The 21,514-nt window shown below is 29.4% G+C and overlaps 1 protein-coding gene across 36 annotated transcripts in view; it reads right to left on the bottom strand.

Moving 5' to 3' along the window:
- The window catches only part of RIMS2 (regulating synaptic membrane exocytosis 2), a 775,594-nt gene that overhangs the window by 234,737 nt on the left and 519,343 nt on the right, over nucleotides 1–21,514 (bottom strand). The gene's annotated exons all lie outside the window — the stretch shown is intronic.

Here is a 21,514-nt window from a genome sequence, read left to right as displayed (position 1 = left end):
GATTACTATAAATCACAAAATTGCCTTATGAAGTAAGTCGTTATTGTTTATATTTCAAGAGAAGAACCAACAAAGATCAAAAGATTATGACAGTTTTTCAGTCATAGAGTATTCCTACAACAAAATCTGTGTACTGATTTGAGAGTTACCAGTTTTTAACAATCATCTAGAATATCAAAAATAATTGCATGGATATATTTTTGAACTGATTTTACTGGTATTAAGAACTCCTATGAGGAAAGCTCCTACAACAACTTAGGTTGACACCTATTCTACAATGACTTCCAAACACTCAGAGTTTAAGTGACTTTCCCAGGCTCACACAGAGAGTATATAAGAAGTAAAACTTGAAGTCTATATTTTCCTGGCTTCAAGATCAGAACTCTATTCATTATATTATACCATATCTTTTTGATGACACTACTGATAAAAAAGAAATAATAAGGGGAAAGGTAAGACATGTTATAATAATGAGCAGTACATCCATATATTAAATATGCACACATATAAAATCCTCATTTGTTCTATATGTCTCTTCATGTTTTATGTATTGGTTTTCAATTCCAAAGTGCAATATTTTAATTAGTTCTCAACAAAATTCATTTTTGTTTAATATAGCAAATTTTATATACGGGATAAATATATTTCTCATTCCACATGTTTTTATAAATGTCAGATATTTATTATCACAGAAGAAATTATATAAAATCATGAAACATATAAAAGCAAAAGGTAATAGGCAAGTAGGAATCTTTCATAATGTTAGCTTAGATATAATTTTTCTTACTTGGGTTTAGATTCTGAAATAAACATTATTCAACAGACCCTCATTTCCTAATTCTCCTGGAGCTACCAAAGAAAATTTCATCTTATCAAGTCTTTTGATCCTATATATGAATGCAGCTCTTTGGTTAGAGGGACTTATAGAGAATGAATACTTATACAATGCTTCCATATTTTGACTCTCAATTTTTTCATGTTCAACTAATAAAACAAAACATTACTGCGTGATACTGTTTTTAACAATTCAATTTCCTGTCTATGCATTTTCACAAGAATATGTGCATATATATATACGCATATATATGCCAAAATGTTAAGAAATTACAAGGTCTTTTTGTTTTTACTTAGAGATTGTAAGCATATTGTAATCTTTAAAAATTTTGGATGCTATGATATTGTTACTGCAGACTTGATGCAAAGAATCTTTGAACTATAGTTCATTGATTATGTTGAAGATTTTCAAAAGAGACAAAAAAGCAGGATAAATATTTTTTTGTTTTGTTTTGGTCCAAACCTTTGGTCCATAATTTCATTGGTGTAGGAATTTCAGGTAAGGTTAGCAATTGTTCTCAACTTATTGTATTGGAGAATTTACTTTATGTACTTTTCTATGTAAAGCATTCCATCCAAAGATTTGTCTTATTTTCCAATCTGTAGAATTTAGAATTTGGCAAATTCTACATCTTGAAAAAAAATAAGTGGCTTATTAGTTAATAAACAACTCAGAAAAGAGCATATTGATGACATCTAACTCTTTTTTATTTACTACATATATAATTCTCATATTAACCTTGCTTTGTCTTTCTCAGAGTTTACTTTTTATCTAAAAGTTTAAATATTCTAATAAACATAATTTTTCTTTTAGCTTCTTTCAAAAAATAAAAATGATCATGTAATAGAATTTTTCCTCATTTGTGCCATTTTACACTTGCTCATGACTTTTAAGCCTAAATTTTAGGATTTAGGAATGTGTGCACTATCTAGAACAGTTTTCCTACCATACATAATCATTCATGGACATATCCTATGCTACAAAAACAATTTTATAAATAGAAAAATTAATGTAATCTCCATTGCAGACATTACATTAAACAAAACTTAATTAGCAAAATATAACATACAACCTATAAAATAAAGTATCATGCTCGAGAAGTTTGTGACTTTGTATTTTGAATTATTTAAAAAATCAAATAAATATATTTTCTGCGTGGTTTTGATAGGTAGATATTTATATGCACAATATATGAGCACAATTTATGTGCATATATAATGACAAACATATGCATTTATGAAGAGCTACAGTGACAACTCAAGAAATTCAAGATTAATTAACTTTAAAATCAAAAGTTACATCACACTGTAAACTCAGGGGAGAAGGTTTTAAGTGCATTGAAGTGTGATATCACATATTACACAATGACTCTGTATGCGTGTGTATATGTTCTTATAAACAGACTTTTATACATATATATGTATGTAGTCTCAAAATGTATACTAAAACAGTGTGGTTTACAAAGCTCACACAAATATGTATGATAAATTAAATTGGTTCATTAAAAATTATGAAATTCATTTAAGCAAATTCTGAAGGCAAAATAAGATTTTAGAATGTACCATTTACACAAAGATATATACATATATGTACACATATCTGTATGTATAAAAATTTTACTATATGTAAATTCTGGAATTGGATTAAAATAAATTTCATAAACTTTCCTGAGACAATTTCTTTTATCACAGATATATTTATATCTATATCCACATATCTATATTATTTTTCCAGTGCAATTTGTGCATAGCCCTATGAGTTAGATTGATACAGTATATATTTTGAAACATTTTTCCTTAAAAAAAAATTTAGTAAATTTGGAATAATGCATATTAAGTGTGTCATTGAAGGGAAGTTTTCAGATCAACTAGCTCCTACACATAAATAGTGTTCTACAAAAATAAAAAAGGAAGTTAATAAGAACAATGCTTTTGGAATCATTTTAGGGATTTTTATATCAAATGCATTTCTACCTAATCCATATTCTGAAAAACTCAATGAATTTTTTTTAAAAAATGAACAACACATAGTAATATTTTCTATATAGTATACTTTACTTTCTTTTCCATTCTGAGGCTTACATTTTGCCCATTCTAATACTTGCTAATTCATTTGCCATTGAAAGCTAAAAGGAAGATCAAATTTTAAGTAGGATGTTTATTAATGATACTAACTTTCTTCTGCATTATGGATAAACAAAATAGGCAATATTTGACCACAATATAAAACCCAGTACACATGTGACTAGTAATCCTGATTTCAAAATAGGTAATTCATAACTGAAACATACCATATTTTGCCTAGATGAAAATGAATTTTTAATATTTCTAAATTGTGATTTCATGACAGTAATTACCTTACTATGCAAGTTATATCTTAGTGTGTTTGAAAGTCACATACACAAACCAGAAAAGCAGAGTAAGAAAGTAGTACCCAAGTATATGATTAAATATGCTAACATTAACATTAAACCAACAGTATTTTCCCCACAACACGTATAACTAATTTTTCTAATCAAGAATAGAAATAAAGTGTGCACATAACTAATCTAAATGGGCTCTACATACTAAAAATTATCACACCATGAGAAAAATAAGATAAAACAAGCACACACTCATTACAAAAAAGCATGAAATGCAATGTTTTTATAGTCTCATGCTTTTATGTGGTATTCCAAACCCTGACAAACCTGGCTCAGTTTGCTGTTTCTTTTTCGGCAATGGTTTGTCATCAGTTATTGTACCATTCACCTTTTTCTGCTGGTCTTCCCATGTAACTTCTGGCATAAACCAAGAGAAATCAGAACTTGTCAGAAACATTAATTAAAATGCATAAGAAGATACCTAAAAGCATTTCAGGGAACTTAATATATTCAAATAGCATTCTTGGGACAAAATAGTTTTGTATTTAGTAATTGAAGGATATTTTTTCCTATATGCTCTCAAGTATTCTTTATTGTACACATTTGTAAGAAAAATATTATTATTATGAAATGATTTATATTGCTTTTTAAAATCCACTGATTAAAACTTACAGATTTTAAAAACTATTCAAAATAAAATAATTAAAAATAACAAAATAACTTTTTTTTTCAAAAGTTTATATTAGATTGCATTACTTGATGTTAAAAAAAACTAATCCACCAACATTTTGCAACTCCCATTATTAGAAAAAATATTACTGTAAAATTAAATGAAATTTAGCTATAAAGTTTAACAAAGAAAAATATAACAGACTAAAAGGTTTTTTGTTTTTTTTTTTTAAATAAGACAAGAAAATAAAGATCCAGAAATGGAAAAATTCATGTTTCAAAAGATCACATGGTTAAATATTAAACTTGTTCATGTCCTCCACATCTTCATTAATGAGAAAAATGTACCAATGTATATATTAATCATTTCCATAATTGACTTAATAAAGATATTCATAAGAATAATCTTCAAGGCTTCTGAAAATCATTTATGGTAGCTACGTGACATAGTGGATAAAGTGCCAGGCCTGGAGTAAAGAAGACATCTTCCTGAATTCAAATCCTACCTCAAACACTTGTGACCCAGACCAAATCATTTAACCCTGTTTGTATCAGATTCCTCATCTGTAAAAGGAGATGAAGAAGGAAATAGACCCCGACTGTGTCTTGGCCAAGAAAACATCAAATGGATCACAAAGAGAATGATTGTGTAACAACAAACGTCTTGATTAAAAGCTGTACTAATTTTCACACATTTTACCCACGGGGTGTCAGAAAATATTCATTATACTAATAGATATATTAAAATGGTACAGCACTAAACTTCATTTCCTCCATTCCTCCTGTTAAAATTTCTCTCTAATTTCTCTCTGCTATACCACACAGTATTCTGCCCCAGTAAATAGGTATTTAGGGAATATAAACTAAGTTCCTTATAATAATAATAATATATATATAACATATATAATAAAAATATAATAAAACAAAATGTCATGATAAATCTGCTTTCTGTTTCACTGACCCACTGCCAATAATAATACAGTACACTCTAAAGTGTTAATCATTTCTTTCAGATATTTGTACAATTATATCCTATCCATTCATATGAATAATTAGGAGTCTAAATCTTTTCCAGTGCCTATTTAGGGACAAAAATACATGGCATAAATAAGAACAGGTTTCCTCTCAGAACCAAGATGAGAATAAATTGCATATACTTGTAAGTGGAGAAAGCTGTTCTGGAGGAATAGCATTATTAATATTTCACTTGTATGAGCTGTTTACTTACATTGCTAATGACTTACAAGAATCAATGAATGATCAATAACATTTACATGAAGAAACAATGTTAAAGGCAGTTGCTAGAAGAACTGGGAAGATTAGTATATTAGGTTTTATTTTTGATGATTTAAAAAGTACACTGCCAAACTCTAAGAACATTGGTAATTTTTTTGGTGATCAAAAGATTTAAAATGTTTGAGCCCTAATAAATATGTAATTTTATAATGTATCATTGAAAGTAGAGGGGTAAATGACACTAAGTAATATATACAATTTTATATTAACTAAGGAGTTACCAAACTATTTGCACTTTTTGTTACTACTTATCAAAAGTTACATAAAAGATTCCATAAAAGTCATCAAGCTTCTTCTATAGTTAATATTTTTGGAATATCAATTTATATAAAGATGTCTATAGAATGCTTGTTTTAAATAAAAATGTTGCTATTCACAAGATGGCAAGTAAGAGTCAAGAATTATACAGTTCCCAAAGCATAATATTTTTAAGAATTAAGAATTTTTTTTTAATATTGTAATGTACCATTCCTTCTTTGCTGTCTTAAAGCATGTCCAAGTCATATCTTTCAAAAAGAGAATGTCCTCTTAAACTATCCTTCTAGAAGTTACTTCTCTTTATGAGTCAAAATACAGAAATCTATCTTGCTTCTATTTCCATGCCTCTCATTTATTCCTCAACATTTTGCAATCTGGCTTCTGATCTCATAATTTAATTGTCTCCAAAGTTACAAATGATCTCTAATTTGCAAATCTAGTATTCTTTTGCCAATTATCCTTCTTTACCTCACCATTGCATTAAATAAGTTTGATTATTCATCTTCTTAGATATTTTCTCCTGCCTCAATTCTTCATTATTCTTACTCTTCTTTTTCCTTGAAAATGAAACCCCATCTCCAGATTCCATGTGTTTTCACTTACTGTCCCCTATGCATGGAATTATCTCCCTCTTCTTCTCTTCCTCTTGGTCTTGCTAACTTTCTTCAAGTATCATCTAAAACCTCATTTTCTTCATGAAGCTGTGTCAGGTCTCTCATCATGCTTTTGTCTTCTTTATCTATTTCCAATTTTTCTTGAATATATCTTTCTTGTACATAGTTGTTTGTTTGTTGTCTACCCCATTAAGATTGTGAGATCATTGAGAACTGTGAATATTTTGTCTTTCTTTGGATCCCCAGCATTAGCATGGTAAGCTGATACATAATAAATACTTAATAAATGAATGAGTGAATGAATAAAAATCTCTTCTTGACACCTTTTTGCCTGATCATCCTTTCTCAGTCTTATTCACTGGTTTACTGTCATGTCTCACACTGGGTATACACCAAAGTTTTTTTTTTTGTTGTTGTTGTTGTTCTAGAGCCTTCTTCCCTTCTCTCTCTACCCTTCATCAACACCTATGAATTGTCAGTTATTCAGATGACTAATAGATCCATAATCCAACATCAGTCCCTGTATTAAATTTTAGTTTCCTCTTATGAACTGCCTATTAAACATTTCAAACTAGATGTTCAATACATATCTCAAACTCAACATATCTAACAAAAATCATTAATTTCCTTATTCTTTTTGTTGAGGTCACTTATACTCTTCCAGTCTCTCAAATTCATAACTTTGGTATTATCATTAACTTCTATTCTTGTTTTCAATAAGCTAACTTTGTTTTTATATTTGTATACTCAGTATTTATTACAGAATTTAGTACATGGTAAGTGATGAGTAAATGTGTAATCATTCATTCAGTCAATCATACCTGATGAGTTTCAAACTCTTTCTATTTCTACCTAACTTTTTTAAAATTTGCCCTTTCTCTGTATACAATTACCATCTGACTTCAGGCTTTCTGATTATCTCTCACCTAGACTATTGCAATATCTTCCTAATTGTTTCCCCTGCCTCCAATCTCTCTCTACTCCAAAATATCTTCTCCACAATTTGCTAAGGTGATTTTCCTGAAGTGCAGAATTGACCATGTCACTTCTTTACTCAATAAGCTCTAATGGTTCTATATTATCTCTAGAATATAATAAACCTTTTGTTTTGGTTTTTAAAGCAATTCAGAATCTGGCCTTAATGTCAATGAGAGCAATATCAAAAAATCAATGCCTGCCTACATCTATTGTACATTACTCCCCTTCCATCTAGATTTATCTACTCATTACAAAGAACTCAATCTCTGTCTTCATGTCTTATCATTGACCATTTATTATATAAGGATTAATACACTTCTTTCTCCTCCTTACTCACAGAATTTCTTTACTTATTGTAAAGGGCAAGTAAAGCATTTCCTTCTAAATCAAGCCTGTCCCTGATCCCTCCAGCTGTTATTTCCCATCTTCCCTATTTATCTATTTTGTGTCGATTCTTTACTTATTTAGTTTTTTCTATACATACTGACATATGTGAATCTTGTCTCCTCCATAGAATATAAGCTCCATGAAAAAAAGTGTTTCATATTTTGTCTTTGTATCCCCATTGTTTATAATACTCCATATACAGTCAAGCATCACATCTTAAGCCCTCACTTTGTGACAAGAAGTGAAGAGTTTACATTCTAATTGGAAAGAGACATCCAAATAACTGGATAGATAAGAATATATCTACAGAATACAAGCAAAGTAATATGACAGGAGAAGGTCTTAGAAGGGGGGAACCAAGAAAGTCCTCTTAAGAATGTGGGGTTTAAGCTGAATCTTAAGGTGAAGGAAGCTAGAGGTAGAAGCAAAGGGTCAGAGAATTCCAAGCTCTTCCCAAGAGACACCAACTTAATGGAAGCATGGAGATAGAGATAGAGAGCTGTGATGGAGGAATAGCATGTAAACCAGATGGAACTGGATCTCATAGTATGTGAATAGGAATACTATGTAAGGACCTTAGAAAAGTTTGAAGGAATAAGATTATTAAGAGATTTAAGTATTAAACAGAAGTTTATATTTGAATATAGTAGGCATGTGGTACTTATTGATTGATCAATTGATTTTTTTTTTATGTTCAGAGAAGTACCTGACTCAGACTTTAAGATATAAACAATTCTTTTAAAATATTTTCCCTGAATGGATGATTAAGTTATGATATATTAATATAATAGAATAGTATTGTTCTATGAGAAACAATAAGCAGGATGATTTTAGAAAGACCTGGAGAGACTTACATGAACTAAGGCTAAATGAAGTAAATAGAAGCAAGAGAACTTTGTACACAGCAACAACAAGGTTATGTGATGATCAGTTATGATGGACATGGCTCTTTTTTAACAATGGGTAATTCAGGCTAATTCTAATAGACTTGTGATGAAGAGAGCTATATGCATCCAGAAAGAGTACTATGAGGTCTGAATATGAGTCACAACACAGTATTGTCACCTTATTTATTGTTGTTTACTTGTTTTTTTATCACTTTTTTCCTTTTTGATTTAATTTTTCTTGTGCAGCATGATAAATGTGAAAATATGTTTAGAAGAATTGCACATGTTTAACCTGTACTGAATAGGAGAGGGATGGGGAAACAGTAGCAGAAAAAAAAATGGAACACAAGGTTTTACCCGGGGGGATGTTGAAAATTATCTTTACATGTATTTTGAAAATAAAAAGCCATCATCAAAACTATTTTCTCTAAACCAACATATAGTGTTCGAAACAGGTTAATTTTTTAAAGTAACCTCATTTTCTAAAGCTGTAAAATTAGGAACCAGAATTAGGTCATCTCTAAGATTCTTTCCAATTTTAAAAAACTTTGATCCTATTATTCTTTGAAGAAAAATTCTAGCACTTTAAGCTAGGATGTTTGGAGAAGAATCATTTGTAAATTTCATATCTACTTTAAAAATACTTTGCAATAGAAGTTTGTGGTGACATATACAATCTTTTATTTATATACTGAAATGTCCATGTCTGTTGATTATTATTAAGTTCAGAGACACATGGTTTTCTTAATTTTCAAAAAAGATCTGATAATAGTTACTACAGTAGTTCAAGCAATAGGTAATAAAGAGTTAAACTAGAGCAAGAGCAGTAAATATAGAAAAAAATAAGAATAAAAATTCATTAGAAAATGTTAATTAAGTTTATGTTCCAGATAAGTATGTGTCAGGCATCATGTCAGATGACGGTGATCTGAAGACAAAAAAATGAAACATTTCATTCAAGGAATTTACATGCTACCAGGAAAAATGACATATAGGTATAAAAGTATATCTAAAAGTTATATTAATTTGACAAATGCAAGGAAAGGGTGATTTTATCTCAGAATTACTATGTCAACATATGAATATTTAAGATACATCAAATGTTATTAAAAGACTATAATGCCCACAAATATAAAGCATTTTTTGTTTTTGCTTAGGCAACTGAAATTAAGTGACTTGTCCAGGGCCACCCAGGGCCAGTGCTCTATCCTCCATGCCATCTAGCTGCCTCCCAAATTTAAAAAAAAAAAATCTATCCAGACTCTTTTCTGCCTACATGTCTTCTTTTCAGTATGATTCAGAATTTTCTCAACCTAGGAAGTTTTTTCCATTTGTGAATTATTTCCTTTTTGCAACTCATTTTTCTACTTTTCCCATGTAGTTCCAAATCATCTACTTTTCTTCTAACTGAAGTTGAAATGAGATAACCAAAATAAAAGAAGGAATTTTGACTTTACGAATAAATATTTAGTTTAATCAACACAAATTCATTTGATATCTTCTATAATTAGAAACCAGTTCTTATTTCTAACCAAATAATTGCTTTTCTTCCCAGCACAGAGATAGTATATCACTATTATATAAGAAAAAGTTAAACTGTAATAATAACAATGATACATTGTATTTCATGCATAATTTATACTTTTCAAAATGCTTTATTTAACATGTTATCTTTTTTAATTCCTATGGTGCAGATAAAATATAATCACTTTTCATACACAAGAAATCTGGATCAAAGAGATGTTATAAAGTTGGATCACATCCAACAAATTATTTAGATGCAAAACTGAAATGACTCTACAAGGTGAAGAGCTTTTGATGACTGTATACTACAGAGTGTGATAACTTCAGGGAGGAGCCAAGATGAATTCCTAGACAAAGATTCAAAGACTTAAGAGTTGAAAAGGGCCTACAAGGCCATATAATTTAACAGTATCACTTCCCAACTAAAGTAACCAAGATCCAGGAAGTTAAATTACTTGCTTTATGTCACAAAGTAGTTTGCATCTAAGATAGGCTTTGAACCCTGGTCCTCTGATTTTCTTTCTACTTTGCCATTCAGGTTAGGAAGAAAGAAACAATAATGGTCTTTCCCAAGTTGAATCTGTTACTTGGATCTTGGGAAATTTTGGTAAAAGGAAAGGGAAAAAAGTAAGGAAGAATTAAGGGAAAGAGAAATGAAATAAAAGAGCATAAAGATGCATAATATAAAATGAGAAATTTGTTACAATAAAAGAAAACTGGTAAAAGTTATCAGGGAAGAAGAGTCACAAATAAATCAGAAAAATTGATATGTTTCTTCTCTTGTGATGCTTTCAAAATCTGCTTCAATAAAAACTTATATTTCTTTCATAGCCTTCTTAATTCAGAAAAAAATACTTTTCTAAAAAGAAATTATTCTCTAGTTATATAATATGCACATTCTGTAAATGACACAGTGGCTTCAGGTAATTTAAGCTTGTGAACTTACTTATCTGGCAGGTAGGAATGAATGATTAGGCTTTTCATTTCAACTGAAAATTACCATTAAAATGTCTTAAACAAAATTGTGGGTTTAATTTTGTAGTGTTTAGCTTCCAAATGCTATAATATTTAATGCCCAGAAGAGCTCAAGAATATTGAAAAATTGGCTTCTAACAGATTTGGAGCATAGTGCATGAACTATGAAATCACAATTAGGAATTGGCCCTGAGATTTCACTAATACAGAGAACTCTTTGTATCTATACATGCTATTACTTTGCCCTTTATAATCTTAATTGTTTAGAGCATTAAAAGACTATGACATGCCCAGAGTAACTGGGTTATTGTTATTAAAGATGGTAATAACACCATAGATATTTATGGCACTTTATAATATATATAATGCTTTGTATTATCTCATTTGAGCTTCACAACCTAGTGACACAGTCACTGTTAGTATTATAATACCCATTTTAAAGATGAGAAAACCATATATATTTTATGAGAAGTTATATTATTGCCTATGTTCCCATGATAAATGTTAGAGAGAAGAGTTTTAACTCCAAATAAATTATTCTATCTACTACATGAAAAAAAAAAAAAAAACTAGTAGACAGAGAATTTCTTTTTTTTTTCTAGTCAACTGAATATTCAAGGTTACAGCAGTATAAATCAACAGAACTAGACCTAGCACTTCTGACTGCATAAGAAAAGCCATGGAAATTTATTTGTGTAAGTTTATCCTTACAGAATATAGAATTTCTTGAGGGCAAGGTCTGTCACATTTTTGTCTTTATGTCCCCATTATTGCATCTAGTGATTAGCTCATGGGGGATTTAATAAATACTTATTGATTGATGTAAACAAAAATGTCAAGGAAGCATAGAGAAGGCAGCTACTTAACAGTTATAAAAGGTTCAAAAATAGAAGAGAGTAGTGGAAGACTATAACCCAGGGTTATGACACTAAGTAATAAGAGAACAGTTATAATTTCAGCAAAATTAAGGATAGTTAGAGGAGGACATTTAAGGTTAAAAGGATTAGTTCTAATTTGGACAAGAAAAGTAGAGATAACTACAGAACATCTATGAAGAGATGTGCAGCAGACAGCTAACTGTACAAACTAAAGTTCAGAATACAAAGGGAGAGAATATAAATTGAAGAAATAATATTTATAAAGATAATAGCTGAAGCCCTAAGATTAAATGTGCTAATCAACAAAGAAAGTAAAGAGGATTGATAGTAGAACCCTAGTGGTATTCATACTAAAGAGATGGAGTTAGGGGTAGTTGATTAATCAAACTAGACTGAGAATTGATCAGAGAAAAAGGAGGAACATAAGAAAAACAACTGTGATGCAAGATAAGAGGAGTGTATTTCTAAGAATGAAAGTAGAAATCAGTGATGATGAGGACTGAGAAAAGGTAATAAAATTTAGGAGTCAAAAAGTCATTTTTAACACTGGAGAAAAGAGTATATTTAGAAAACAATTATGCAAAGTGAAAGTCCTGCATAGACCTTCTTAATCTTGATAAAATTTAATCAGATGCAGATTATAAAAAGCATACTAATATAGTGATAAGAATAAAGGGTTTGGAATAAGAAAGTTCTGGTTTAAATCCTGCCTTCATATGACCATGTGCATCTTAATTCAAATTCTTAAAGGCAATAAATAACAGATGAATTGCCAATCTGCATTATGAATTAAATGACCAGAGCAGAAGTTTCCTCTATCATTAGATACAGATATGAGTCACTTCCAACAAAGGACAAAAATGTACAGGGTTGGACTCTACAATTATGACAGAAATTAGTTCTAAATATTCACATTAATTACTAAATTAATTTAGGTAGGCTTTCCCCAAATTTCATAATGAAGAAAAGGAAATAATGCAAAGCAAAGGAAATGAAGGCTTAGCATATTTGTTACTGGACCCTATAATTAATTTTATTTTGTGTTTCTATTTTAATTTTAATTTATTAATGAATAAATTTTAGATTAAAAACAATTTTGAATGTTTTGGAAATAACTTATTTTATGATGAAAAATGAAAAAAGAATGTTAGTATAGTATTTTTCTAAATTATTGAAAATTATGATGGCCAAGTAACAACTATTTTTTCCAAAATATGATTTCCTGCTATGAGTATTAAAACACCTTTTCCTTTACTTTTAATATCTTTTTAAATGGTTGTTTGAATACTCTTTAATTGGGTTGGGTTCCAACTCAATCAATCAAATGAACCCAATTAATTTGAAATTTGACACTTTCAGATAGTATGACTAATTTTTAGGGATGGTCTGTTCAGAAACATGACAAAAATAAGAAAAAAAAGTAATCTACACATTTATATCAGGAAAATAACTAAAATTTTGGAAAACAACATAACTTTTGAACATTAAATCTTTACTATTGCTTTAAAAAGTAGTCATTAGCATTATAAATATTAATAAAAAGAGTATATACACATATAATCACTAATGACAATTAAAAACTTGCCTTTTTTCCCATTAGCCGGTAGACTTGACTGTTTTTCCTCATTATCTTTATAATATTAAAAACATAGAAGTAATTAATATTTAAGGTTATCAATGATCATTGATAAAAATAAAAACACCACCACAAAAGATTACTCTACATACTATGAAAACCAATGCATGCACTGAGTTTGACTTTTCACACACAAAATCTGACACACTTAGTATCTATACAGGTAAGTGGTAAAGAAAAAAAAAACAGAAAGCTAAATCAATTTTCTTTATTAATTTACTTTAAACTACTGAAGTTCTTTTATATTATTAATTATCATTAGGGAGGTATAATTTTCTAGGTCATCATAATTGATTTTGTTACAAAACTTGCCTTTTCTTTCATTAATTGATGGACTTTGCCCTTTTTTCTCATTATCTTTATGAAATTGAAAATAAACAATGAAAATAATTAATTTTTACTATTTAATGCCTTCATCATAAAATAACACAAATGATGATTTTATAGCCTTATAAAAATCTGTGTGTTGTGTATAAATTATGGTATTAATGTACAAAACATCATAGAACATAAGCACAGGAAAACAGGAAGACATTAACTCTACAACTTTATGTAACTGAGCTGATGGTTATGAAATTCCATAAAATGATAAAGGCAGAGTTATCTTGATAGTCTTCTTGAGATAATTAATACAGAAAAATAATAAACACATTATACTATAGTCATAAAATGACAAAACTTGCCTTTTTCCCCATTAACATATGACTGGTGATTTTTCTCATCTTTGTGACATTAAAAACAAAAAAAAAAAACTATAATTAATAATGGATTGAAGTCTGAAATATAAAACTATGCACACAATGAAAAGAAATTTACATGTGAAAATGCAGGTAAAAAAAAGAGTGGTTTTCATATAATTGTAGAAAAGATTGCATATTATACAGATATATATATATATATATATATATATATATATATAAAATACAACTCTATTCATGATGAGGAAACTACATAGAATTATTGGCTTAATGAAATTGCTTTTACAATTATGTCTACATTATCCAGAAAAGTGAAAGTGAAATTAGCAATTCAAACCAAATGTGAATTTGTTATGAATGCTGTTTTAATTCCAAAATGGCAGTTAATGAATTTCAGCAGTGTCTAATATTATTCTTTAATTATGTGACATGAAATCTTATTAAATGTCTTTTTCTGGATCTGAGATAATACTGGTAAAACTATACAAGAGATGACTAAGAATAAAAAGTCAAAATTATTTGCTCTAAAACACTTAGTATATTATTATGCTAATGACTAGTAATATTTTAATGACCAGAATTTTTTTATGCATTTTCTAGGTGACTATTATCCTCTTTTGGATTAAGTCAAGGAAAAAGGAAAAAAATCTATTCATTTCTAACTTGTTACTTCCTACTTCCTGATTATTAAAAAAAAAAATACTAAGAAATTAAAATCCTCAAAGAGGTTTTAAACCACAGGAAGAGGTAAGTTGGAAGACATATGACAGTGGATCTTAAATACAAAAAAGGATCATTGCCATCATAGAATTAGAATCAAGTGGGACTTTATAGATTCCTTAATTCAATTCTCTTTTTTTCAAATGAGAAAACTGAGACTGAGAAGTTTAATAACTTGCTCAAAATCACACAGATTTATTAAATGGTGGAGTCAGGATTTGAAACCCAGGACTTTGTTTCTAAATTTATCATCTTCTCCTTAGCTCTATATTGTCTCTCTGAAGTTAAATTAGTATAAGAAATTATTGTGTTTTCTATCATATCTTTCAGGTCAAACATGATAATTTACTTAGAGTAGCTATTGTTTCCATTTAGACAAGTATGAAATATGTTCTTAGAACTAGTTACTAAATATGACACATTGCATAAAACTTTTCTAATTTTAACTTGAAAAGGAACCTGTGTTGTTGTTGAATTTTTAATGTTTTTAATTTGGAGTGAAAATCATATGAAATCGAGTAGAAACAGAGTAAAGCACTCATTTAAACAATGGTCAAAACGGACCTGCCTTGGCTTCTTTCCTTTGCTTTTTTTCACCCTGCTCTTCCACATTCTTGTTTTCTTTATTAAGTTCTGTGTTCACATTAATAAAAATCAATGAGAAAACACATATGTTGTTACATGATTATAAACACACACACACACAAACATACACACACACATACATACATAAAGTTAAAAACCATGGTTTAAAAAAGGCTTTCTTGCCTTTCTTCAGGGTGGATACTAAAACCTTAAAATTTTCCTTTATCATCTCAAAATTCTGATGTAGCAGATACCAGATATTTTTATTATTCTGTTATTACATAATGAAATCATAACCTTGGAAATTTAATAATTATCTTCATCAAAAGAGAGATGACAGACGGCCAACATAAAGGAAAAGAACAATGTATTGGTCTAGACTTTCCACTTGTCATTCCACTGGTTCTTGAAACAACATCATTCCAAAAACTTATGAAGTCCCTAATTGACAATTTTTTTAAAAGTTGAGTTTCAAAATAACTGCAACTTAAAATATGAAAAAAATATTAGGTGAAAAGTAAATGAAAATGTTAATGTAACTTTCCCATATACTTTAATATACATTAATATAGTAAAATTTAAATAAGAGGATCAACTAGAAAAGAAGACAGAATTGAACCAAATCTAATGTATCTAAAAAGATTTTTGCTATTGGATGCTATTTCCTTTGCACAACACAATCTTCAGATTTTTAAATATTTTTATATTGCTGCTTTTGAATAGATGAATTATAGTGTCTATGGATTTTAGAAAAGTAATATTGCTATATACACAAGTTAGTGAAGGTTATATAATAATCAATGATCATACTTATTTTTATTTTCTTGGCAAGGTGATATCACAATATAAAAAATATATCTAAAATTGCTTTGTTCTTTTGCAACTACCAAAATATCTTAGTTATAATTTTTCCCAAGACAGTATTTTAGTCACATTTTAGTTCAGAAAACTGAAACATTCCTTTTGATTGCTTTGCTTAAGAATACATTTTGTTAAGTCTAGACTTGTTTTGTTATTTTTCCTAAATTATTTAAAATGCCAATGAATATCGGGATTGTTTTCAAATATTCTATAGTTAAATTATAAGATATTCTTCAAAGATATAAAACTACAAATTCCCTCCAAATAATATCCAATTAATTGTAAATATCAAATAGTGAGAATTCAAAACTATTTTTATGAAAACAGTGACATTAACAGCAATTTATTCTCAACGGCTTCACTCTAATATCCTAAAATATAATGATCACTGAATCTTAAAATCAACTCTTAAAAAATGCTATCATTAAAGAAGTTACATTTTGTTCATTATATATTAAAAGCATTTTTCCCAGGCTCTGTCCTATGTCCCATTTATCCCTAGGTAGATGATTTTCAGTTCTATTACTATGTAGCCCTATCCTCTCCTACTACCTCCATTATCTTATCTCATCTCAACAAGTACATATTGAGCAGCTGCATAGTAGAGTAAATAGAACATTGGGCCTAAAGCCAGAAAGATTCAGGTTCAAATCCTGCCTCAATCATTTGCTAAATGTGTGAAGAACCTGGACAGCTGCCCTTTTTGTTTGCCTTGTCTTCTTCCTTTATAAAATAGGATGGTAATAGCATCTACCTTTTAAGGATTGCTGTAAGAAACAAATGAGATACTTATAAAACATCTGTCACATGGTATTTGCTACATAAATGTTAGCTATTATTATTAGTAATTGCCACTGATTGGACAGCTCAAATTTAATGTAATATAAATATCTTAGACTCACTGTATTCAAATTTAAACTCATTTCTTTATCCCACGTTTTCCTCTTTTTAACTTTCCTATTAGCGCAAGGGCACCACAATGAGTTTACACTCATGCTCACAGTATATTTATTATTCTCAATTCCCCATTCTCTCTCATTCCCTATAATCAGTCATCTAAAAAGCCTTATCAATTCAACCTTCATCATCTCTGGTACAGTATTCTTTGTACTCTTTCTTTACTATGAGATTGCTGACATTCTGATAAAGGACCTCATCACCTCACAGCCGAATTACTGTAATACTTCACTGGTTGGTCTACTTGTATTAAGTCCTTCTCACTCTAGTTCCTTCTCCCTTCACCTGTCATCTTCTGAAAATGTAAGTCAGACCATGTCAGCTGAATATTCATTATACTTTAGAGTCTCCTTATTATCTTCAAAATTAATTGTAAAATTTGGTTTGGCTTCTAAGCCTTTTCATAACCTTCCTCTTTCCAGTTTTCTGACATTCTACTCTTCACAAATAACTTGTGAGCTAGTTACATTTACCCTCTTAATGTTCCTCACACAAAATACCCCAACACAACTCTACTTAATAAATCTTTGTTGACCTGAATGTAAAGTGTATATGTGTGTATATACATACATACATATACATATATGTATGTATGTATATGCACATACAAAGAGAAAATCATATTCTTTCTATAATTTCAGAATACTTCAGTCTGATTCTAACAGGGATTGAGTAACCATACATCAAGTATCTTATAAAGAACATAATTATTGAAATAATAATGGTGGAGAAGTGGAGGGAAATTTATATTCAGTTGTTGAAATTAATTGGAAGAAAAAAACATTAAAAATAGAAAAATGTATTGTTTATTTGCGAGAACAAGTGAATTAGTAATATCCAAAGTTTCCCTCCCCCCACAACTAATGGTAATAGAGGGAGTAGCTGATTATATACATGAGGAATAATGATTTAACCTTACTTTAATGAGCTAATCCCCTTCATCCTTCCCAAAATAAATAAATCCTTTATTATTGATATTGAAGGAAAGGACCATTGAGCTAATCCAACATGATTTTCTTCATCCTTGATTCCTCAGATTATCACTACACTACTCAGTGAATAATCCAATTTATTACCAACAACTTTAAATTTTAGCTTTCTAACAATGTAACTATTGTGATTGAAGCTGTTATCACCTGGACTATTCACAAGTCTACTGGTTGGTCTAACAATCTAACTATTCAGCTTTCAAAATGATCTCCTAAAGTACATTTGACCACATCACTTCACCTTCCTCCTCCAAATCCCTCAATAAATTCCAGTGGCTATTACTTCCAGGATAAAATCATCTGTTTATCATCAGAGATCTTCATATCCTTACCTTCCCACCTTACCTGTCTTATACCTTACACACTCCTAATCTCAAACTCTGTGAGATCTAGTGCTAATGGACTCCTTGCTGTTCCTAAAACAAGACATTTCATTTACCAAATATAGTACTTTTCTTCAACTGTTTCCTATGCATGAAATGAGCTCCTCTTTCATCTCTGCCTCCTGGCTTCCCTGGCTTCCTCCAAGTTCCAGCTAAAATTCATAAATAGACATACTTTTACCCTGGTCAGAAGAGAAGCCTTTCTTTCTTCCAATGAGAACAGAGAACACTGTAAAAAAAAATCATCTGTATTCTGGGCTTTCTCCTACCTCATTAGTTGACATGAATGGATATAGAAAAGGACATTGATGAAAGAGTCTTTTTTTTTTTTAATTCTACCTTCATGGAAATTTCAATTGATTCTAGTTGTCTACAAAAGCATTAGCTCTTTGTAATATTAGAGCAATACACTACAGCTGAAAATATTTTAAGACGCTCAGAAAAAAATTGGTACTTTTCAGGTGAGCATTTGTCTGAAAACCTTTCATATAGGGGGCATGGTGTTTCATATGAATAAAATTTACCTCAAAGTGAACTTTGCCTTTAAAGATTTTTTCCTATTATAAAATATTTTCATTTGTTACTTGAAGTGTTAAAGTGAGAAATATATTATGAATATTTCTATGAAATACAAATTGATTCACCATTATTTATATGTTTCCATTAAAAAAGAGTTCCATTAGATTAAAAGATTAATTTTTTCTATAAAACTGATTTTTCTTGACATATTTTTTAATACAAGTGATTTTCAAGGAGATCACTGTTTGAATTTTATTTGATAACTGTATCATATAACAATAAGGAAAAATTCCAAAAGGAGACAAATAAATATGAGTTCAAAATAAATCACTCTTCCTCTCTTCTCTTCCCCTCCTCTTCCCTTATTTCCCCTCCTCTCCTCTACCCTCCTTTCTTTTCCTTTCCTCTCACTCCCTCTCACTCTGTGTATAAATACATACATACATATATATGCATGTGATAAAGTACAACAGAAGGGAGATGATGACTTTCTACAAAATAATAATGATGACAAATAATTACTAATATTTGCATAGTACTTACTATGTGCAAAGTATTCTACTAAGTATTTTTCAAATATCTCATTTAATCTGCACTGTAACTCTGGGAAATAGGTCCTATTATCACCACTTTACAGATTAGGAAATGGAGGCAAACAGAGTTAGGTGAGTTGTCCAAGATCAAACAATGAATAGATGGCTGAGGTTAGATTTGGACTTTTCATCACATCAGACCTGGCACTCTATATACTACACCATTTAGCATCCTCCCTCAAATACATTTCTTTACTAGTCAATTTTTAACTCAACATGTTAAAGATTTTTTTATATAAAAACAACTAATTGCAAAAATAAAGTCCTGAAAATCCCATTAGAAAATCAATTTACCATTATCTTTTAATATAAATCCACATCCTTAATATTTTAGTGATTTCTTTTTTAAAATATAGAGAGATATGATCAATTTTCAAAGTGTTGATCTTCCTTATATTTTATTAATGACTATATATTGTGTAAATTAATATTAGAAATGGGATTTTCCAAGACCTTTTAGAGATAATTTGAAAAAGCTTATTTAGGAACTTCATTCAATAGTATATTTTTTCAGAGAGAAAGAAATACTCTGTCTTTCTCTTTTCTCTGTGTGTTTCTCTCTCTCCCTCCCTCCCTCTCTCTCTCTCTCTCTCTCTCTCTCTCGTGTGTGTGTGTGTGTGTGTGTGTGTACATACATATGAATGTCTGGACTTGTAATTTCTTCAGTATAGGAAACTCTTGGTAAGAAAGCCCTTTGCAAATACAGACCAGCAACTGTTCTACAAATTTTAGAGAAGTGCTTGGAAAACTCAGTAGTTAAATGACTTGCCTATAGTCATATATTTAGCATGTATCAGAAAGTAGACTTCAGTACAATAGAGCTTTCTAACTCCAAGGCTAGCTCCTATATCTACTAAGACATTGGGTCATCCCTCTTCTTCTCTCTCCCTCTTCCTTTCTCTTTCTTCATCTATTTTTCATATATACATGTAAATATTTAATATACATACCCACAGATATATATATATATATATATATATATATATATATATATATATAAAACAGTAGTCTTACTAATAGAAAGGTCTTTTAAATTGAGACTTTCAGATCCATAGTAAAAAGTGAGTCATCTTAAAGTATCTTAGATTTAGAGCTAGAAGACATTTAGCATATCACCTTCATTTTAAAGATAAGTAAATAGTTGTATAGAAAGTTCAACGGATTACCCAGTCATATAGGTAGCAAAGTCAGCATTTGAATCCAAGTCCATTGATTTCAAATATAGCACTTATCTTACTATTCCACACTGCCTTTCATTTCCACTCAACTTTTTCTTGTTCAAAAATAATGTCTATATAGTAACATACCAGAGTGCTAGTCATAAAAGCATTAACATTCACATCCATAGTATCTACTTAGAGTAACCACAAAAAGTCAGTTAATCACAACAATGTCATAAACTAGTACCCAAAATGTTTTCAATAGAACATAGTTATTTATTATTGTACTTGTTCTTCATAAGTTATCAAGATAAAACTGAAAATGTTAAAATTAGCCTCTAAGCAAAATTATTCTTTTTAAAAGCACTTTCTAATCCCTTCTACCATAGCTTTTCTTTTTTCATAAGTGTTCTTAAGTAAGAGTACCTGATTCAGCCTCTCTATATCCAGAAAGAGATAATTTTCTATCTTCCAAAAATTGTATAATGTCAAGATGATACTATTTACATAAATAAATTTCCCTCACTTCTAACAAATTCATCTTTTTTCATGTTACAATACAGCATTGATAAAATATCCACATAAAATTTAACTTTTTATATTGCTAGACATTAGCATCAGGAAAAATGATGCAGAAAATATATAGTAAAGTAAAAAAAAACTTTTAAAGTTTTATTTTTAAGTACAAATTTAATATCTGACATAATATAATAAATACTAATTAAAATATTGATGACATACATTTGAAGT

This window comes from Sarcophilus harrisii, chromosome 1 (assembly GCF_902635505.1).
Source record: "Sarcophilus harrisii chromosome 1, mSarHar1.11, whole genome shotgun sequence".
NCBI classification, from domain to species: Eukaryota; Metazoa; Chordata; class Mammalia; order Dasyuromorphia; family Dasyuridae; genus Sarcophilus; species Sarcophilus harrisii.
Note: the sequence above shows the minus strand (reverse complement) of the source record. Positions and strands in the feature narration are given on the sequence as shown.